This window comes from Triticum aestivum, chromosome 5D, assembly GCF_018294505.1.
Source record: "Triticum aestivum cultivar Chinese Spring chromosome 5D, IWGSC CS RefSeq v2.1, whole genome shotgun sequence".
NCBI classification, from domain to species: Eukaryota; Viridiplantae; Streptophyta; class Magnoliopsida; order Poales; family Poaceae; genus Triticum; species Triticum aestivum.
Genome location: NC_057808.1, coordinates 80430389 through 80437512, shown reverse-complemented (window position 1 = coordinate 80437512; position 7124 = coordinate 80430389).

The following is a 7124-nucleotide window of genomic DNA, read 5'->3' as shown; positions in this document are numbered from 1 at the left end:
ACCCACAGTTTGTTTCTTGCAATCTATCTTAGCATTAACTGTGTTCAAGAAAGGTCTACCAAAGATAATGGGACAGAAGTCATCTTGTGGGGAACCAAGAACAAGAAAGTCAGTAGGGTATTTTACTTTCCCACACAAGACTTCAACATCTCTAACAATCCCACAAGGTGATATGGTGTCTCTATTGGCAAGTTTAATAGTAACATCTATGTCTTCTATCTCTACAGGTGCTATGTCTTTCCTAATTTCTTGATATAAAGAGTGAGGAATAGCACTCACACTAGCACCCATGTCACATAAACCATGATAACAGTGATCTCCTATTTTAACTGAAATGACAGGCATGCTAACAACTGGTCTATGTTTATCCCTTTTATCGGGTTTGGCAATTCTAGCAGCTTCTTCACAGAAGTAAATAACATGCCCATCCACATCTTCCTCTAAGAGATCTTTAACCATAGCAATATTAGGTTCAACTCTAATTTGTTCATCAGGTTTAGGTGTTCTAACATAGCTTTTGTTAACCACTGTTGAAACTTTAGCATGTTCCTTTATCCTAACACGAAAAGGTGGTTTCTCAATATAAGCAGTAGGAACAACTGGATCAACATTATAAAGTAAAGTTTCTTCTTTAACCGGTACTGGTTCTTTAATTTCATCTTTAATAGGTGTGTGATATTTAAACCACTTCTCTTTAGGGAGTTCAACATGAGTAGCAAATGATTCACAAAAGGAGGCTACTATCTCAGAGTCAAGTCGTATTTAGTGCTAAACTTTTGAAAAGCATCGGTATCCATAAAAGATTTAACACAATCATACTTAAGCTTTATACCCGACTCTTTACCTTCGTCGAGTTCCCAATCTTCAGAGTTGCGTTTAATTCTTTCCAAAAGATCCCAGCGGAATTCAATAATTTTCTTCATAAAAGAACCAGCACAAGAAGTATCCAGCATAGTTTGATCATTACGAGAAAGCCGAGCATAAATGTTCTGAATAATAATTTCTCTTGAGAGCTCATGATTGGGGCATGAATATAACATTGACTTAAGCCTCCCCCAAGCTAGAGCGATACTTTCTCCTTCATGAGGCCAAAAATTATATATATAATTCCGATCACGATGAACTAGATGCATATGATTAAAAATGTATACAAACAAATGCAATGTGTATGAGAAAATTTGATCATGAATTTAAAAAATGTTAATCTAGTACTTGAAAAAAATGTTAGATATTTATTTGAAAAAAATTAATCAAGCATTTGAAAACTGTTAAATGTGCCTAGATCATGTATTAAAAAATATTAATCTTACATTTGAACAAAAATGTTAATCAAGCACTTGGAACATGTTAAATATGCATAGAAAAATGTTGACCACGTATTAAAAATGATATTGCATTTGAAAAATAATCAAGCTTTTGAAAATTTTAAATATGTATAGAAAAAATGTTGACCATGTAACAAAAAAATGTTAGTCTTGTATTTAAAAAGGGTGACGCTATGCGTCAGCTGGTGGATGCAATGGCGGGATCGGCCGGTTCGGTAGCCACTCGATCAATGCATCAGGCTGTAAGGTCAGCCGTACGATCCACCGTGTCAGCCCGCTTCGATCTGATTACTTCACGTGGGTGTTGAGGCGACATGGACAAGGCACCGTTTTCACGTAGCACGTGGGTACAGTGGGCCACAGTACTGGTTTAAAGTATGTTACGTGCAGACACTCGCTACTTTTGCACTGATGCACGGCTGATTTTGAAGCAAGCCAAGGGGCCATGTTGTCATGCTATAGAAGCAGAATGCTTAGGAAATGATATAAAGTTGCTTGTAAATATATATAGAACATTCAAGATTAATAATATAATAGCATGAAACAATAAAAAATTATAGATACATTGGAGACGTATCAGTCCTCATCCTCAAGTATTTCTGCGGGGTTGTTTTGTTGTTCTTGGGAGGCTTGAATGTCCTCCCACTAGTTATCAGCTTCGTCGGTCGCTGCGCCGTTGTCACTGGCGACAATGTCGTGCCTGCTGGGGCCCCCATTGGTACCTTTCACGCACTTCCGCCGATGCCTCGATGGGCTTTTAGGTGTGTCCATCATGTATACGTCATAAGTGGACATTGTTGTCCATCTCCAGGTATTGGTCAAAAGCGTAGTGGTTTCTGGAGTGCCATCGACATCCTCATCCATGTCGGTAGCCTCCTCGTAGTCTAGCACGTCGGTTAAGTCATCGAGTGTGGCGACTAAGTGGGTGGTGGGTGGGACATAAACTTCCCTGTCATCGACTTTAAGTCCGATCTTGTCATAGACCGAAGTCTGGTCGTTCGAGATTGATAAACTCTGAATGCGATCCAACATCTCATTAAGGTGAGACAGATCTTCAGGGTGCATGGCCTGGCTAGGGGTTGGGCAGACTCGAGGCATGACTTGGGCGCTGCTTGACGCGAGCTCGGCGTGCTGGTCAGCCCAGTCCGACTCTAGGCCTTGCAGCGGATTCCACAGATGGGACCGAACCCATCGGGAGATCGGATCCGAAGTTTAGGTCAGAGGTCTGCTCTAAGGTCGAGCCCGCGGCAACCGAGAGGTCCTTGATCCGGTCTGGAGCCCAGTCGGAAAGAACAAGCTCGCATGGGAGTCCGCCGTGTATTCTAGGCTTCCGAAAGTGACCATCTAGTCCGAAGCAAAGTTTTCGATGGGTGCTAGATGGCATGTCAAGTCGGCATGGAAAACCATGCTGCCAAACATGAATAGTTGGCCAGGGACAAAGATGCCATCCTAGCCAGCGTTGCAGTTGATTCGTAGATTAGTCATAGATCCTTTTTTGATCCCATAATGGAACTCTCAATGAAAGCACCAATGTCGGTGGTAAAACCGGCATACCTCGGGGTAGGGGTCCGAGCTGTGGATCTCGGATCGATAGTAACAGGAGACAAGGGACACGATGTTTACCCAGGTTCGGGCCCTCTCGAAGAGGTAATATACCCTACGTCCTGCTTTGATTATATTGATGGTTATGTATCTACTACAAGCTTGATCTACCTCGAGATCGTAAGTTGTGTTCCAACCCTAGGGCTAGGTGGATGTGATTATGAATGGGGCCCTTCTACAGGCTAAGCCCCTAGGCTTATATACATGCCAGGGGGGTACCTAGGGTTACATGGTCGGTTGCTGATTGAGAGATGTGTATGGCGGCGGTCGAAGATGTCCTTGGAGTACACGTCAAGTCTTCGGCAGAGGCTGCCTTGATCACGTCGAGGTGTGAGGCCTCCAGAGCCCTTCCTTATGAGAATGAGGGCCTCTAAGCTTGGCCCAAGAACTATGGGCCAACTAGCTTGGTACCCCTCTAGTCCAGGACATGGTACCCCGCTAGTCCAGGACACTGTCACATGGCCTTACCAAAATACTTACACATGGAGATCAAATCATAAGGAAAACCCATTGGAGAACACCTCATGAAGATTGATTGATTGATAATATGTCTTACAATAGTTGCCTGATGTGATACACGATTACAAACTAAGGCTAGATGGATGAGTGCTATGGTAGTGGAGATGGCGGCAGCTATGGCGATGGGAAATGGCGGTGCCTAAGGTTCCTGATGAGGATGAATGTCTCGATGTTTTTTGTGTATGTTCTGCTGCTCTTCTAGCATGGGGCCTTTAATATAGTCTATTTAGGTGGATCAGGTGGCGCGTTTGGCAGTCCATATGAGCGGGCATACGAGCGTGTGTGGTCATATGGAACGTCGTCGTTTGCTCTATCTTCTCTGGTGCACCTCCCACTTGATCTCCTTTATCTCCTCTTTACTTCTTTCCATATATTGACTTGATTTCGTCAACAAATAGCCCATTTCCTGTGGAAACGAAATAAATATCGCATATTTGGAATCCTTTGCATTCATTAGACATTAGTAGCACTATCGGAGCAAATATCTTAGTTTTTTTTGCCGCGCCGTCCTCGAACCAGCAAAAGGGGCTGCCTCTACTCCTTGTGTCGCGTGCTTTCGAGGAAACCCACTGACAAATGGTAATCAACTTCACATGACTACTGTCCACCATACTTATACCATGTCTTCAAGAACTAATGGATCTACTCACAAGACATCATATGGATCATGATTAGTACGTATGAATATACGAAGAACATTCTGAACATAACAATCTTTCACCAATAATTCTCCTATGACTCAATTACAAGGTGTAATCAACACATACAAGTACTCCCAGGTACCAATCTAAGCTTTGATACAAAGATTGAGCAAGAGGGGTGATCTAGGGTTTGAAGATGAGATGGTGTGGGTGAAGATGTTGATGGAGATGATGATCCTGATAATGAACAAAGTGTTGGTGATCACGATGGCTTCAATTTCCCCCTCCCATGCTCCTCGTCGACCTCCTTCTCCACCTCCCCCATCATTGTCGTGGCGTCAAAGCTGCAAGACGAAACACACGCTACTGCCTCCGGCGACTGGCCATGACCTCTATGCAAGGTAGTGAACTCTTGTGTGGCTATGATGATACGGTGACGACAACTAGACAACAAAATTGGGGGGGGGGGGTATGCGACCATGGTCACCCCATGCTGGGAACGATAGCTCAGGGTGCTACTACCATGGTCCGCATGCTGGGATTGGCACCTTGATGTGCTGGGACCAATGTTGCTATGTGTTGTGACCAGCAAAAATGTTGTTGCGACGCCACCCGTCAATGTTGCGACTCACAGATGGGATGCTGGGCCAGCCTACGGAGATGCTACGACCATAACCATCACGGTTGCGAGCTGGAGAGTGTGGTGTTGGAGCGAGGGGATGGCGATCTGCTGCTAGATGCGAGGGACATTACTGCGACGAGAACCCGTGTTTCAACAATGTTTTTCCACCTTAGTTTTTTTGAGGGACCTACAGCAGATAGAGTTGGGGCAAAGCTTTTACTATTGAAACAACCCACATGACTCACAACGGACGGCCCACACAACGACGATCGAGTGCGTCAGTGGTCCCATGCTGAGCGTTGGCCAAAATTAAAGTGTCCATGCCACCCTAGTGCTACAAGAAAAAAACATTGTAGTTGTTTGTTGGAAGCAAATCTGTAATTTCTGGAAAGCATTAATCTTTTGTACAACCTCTGTCCCAAATTAATTGACTTAGATTTATTCAGATATAGATGTATCAAACACTAAAACGTGTCTACATACATCAGTATTTAGACAAATCTGAGTCAACTAATTCGGGACTTTGGGAGTATATGTCTATTTCAAGCAATCACGACTTACCAAAAATAACAGAAAAAACATGAAGCAATCACGAATTACCAAGGAAAACAAATTTGAGTATTTTACGTAATTTCTGGAACCATTAAGTAAATTTATATTGCTTTGGTGGAAGCAAACTATGACTTACCAAAAACAGCAGAAAATAGAGTTGTTACCGCAATTTCTGGAAGCAGTTTTTCGCATGCACGTTTCTGTGGCTCAGTCGAACGCTTTAAAAGATTTCCATCGTAAACCAGGGCACACAGATTCTCTCTTTATTTCTTTGTTTGTGTGAGCGAAAGCCCCTCATTATTCATTTAGAAATTTCCCAACCTCGCCGGAATCCTAGCCCCGCCATGCCGCCAGGTCCGGCCTAGACGGACCTGCCACCGGAGCTTGTCTGCCACATCACCGACGGCCTTGATGACCTCAAGTGCTACGCGAGTGTGCGGGGCGCCTGCACGAGATGGCGTCGCACGCTCGCGCCGCCATCGTCGTCGCTGCTCATCGACCATGGCGACGACCCTGCCAAGCGCTGCACCGCCGCTGCCGTCAAGCGTCGTACCACCACAGCCTCAATCCTCGCGCGTCGCTCCTTTGAGCTCAAAGCCATCCCTTCGGGCAAGCTCTGCCCCGCCGCGCGTCGCTCGTTCAAGCTCACCACCATCCCGTCGGTCAGGACTTGTCTCGGTTGTTGTAGCGGATGGCTCGCCCTCTCCGTCCACATTGATGACGTCCGTAGCCTGCTCAGCCTCTTCCACCCCATCACAGCCGCTGAGATCCTCCTACCCCCGCTTGTCTATGACAGGCGCCTCGTCTCCAAGATCGTCTTCACGCCCAACCCTACCACTGACGACTTCGTGGCCGCTGTGATCTGTGACATCAATAGGGTTGCCTATGTCACCGCAGGGGCCAGGAGGTGGGCCATCCTCGACTCCATCCGCCTCACACCGCTGGAGACCAGCTCGCCGACCTCCTCTACCACGAAAATGGTAGGGTCTACTGCCTCACTCGGTTTGGAGATGTTCATGTGCTCTTCCTACCACAGCGCCGCCGCTGGGAACCTATCATCCTCGAGGGCGACAAATCAGCATATCCTGTAGTGCATAATAGGAAAATCATCCAGATGCATGGGATAGGGCCGGATCTAAATGCACCGGCCACCATTAAGGCATTGTTGTCGTCTGTGGGAAGCAACCTATTGTTCGACGCCACCACTAGTTTCGCCCCGCCATACGACACAATCTCGACACAATCCCGAGGGTGCCTTCTACTATATGGAGATCGCCGATGACCAGGAGTAGTTAGGAGGTCCCAGCCAGGAGGTCTTGCCTTTTCCATCGTAGTTGCTTTTGTGTTGGCCTCCTTAAGGCAGTCTTGTTTAACTTGTGTCTATACTCAGATATTGTTGCTTCCGCTGACTCTTGTGCTTTCGAGCTTTTGTATTCGAGCCCTCAAGGCCCCTGACTTGTAATATGAAGCTTGTATTATTTTAATTTGTGTCTAGAGTTATGTTGTGATATCTTTCCATGGGTCACTGATCTTGATCGTACATATTTGCGTGTATGATTGAATCGGGGGCGTCATAATATCGCCTCGCCGTTGACGCAACATCACAGGCTAGCTCGCTCAACAACCACCCGTATGCTCACAGCATGAGTGACTCATGCCGGCCATGGCAACAACAACACAAGGTCAGCCATGGGGAAGCTACTTCTCACCTCAAGTTCACTTGGTGGCTAGTTAGTATCGTGAAGTGCTGAAATTCAAGACAAAGTGGTGTGATCACTCCGCACAGGGCCATACAACTAAAAAGGTAGCATGCCCGTGCTCATGTTATGACAGAGGAGTCAGACCACCAGGCCATAGTTGTCA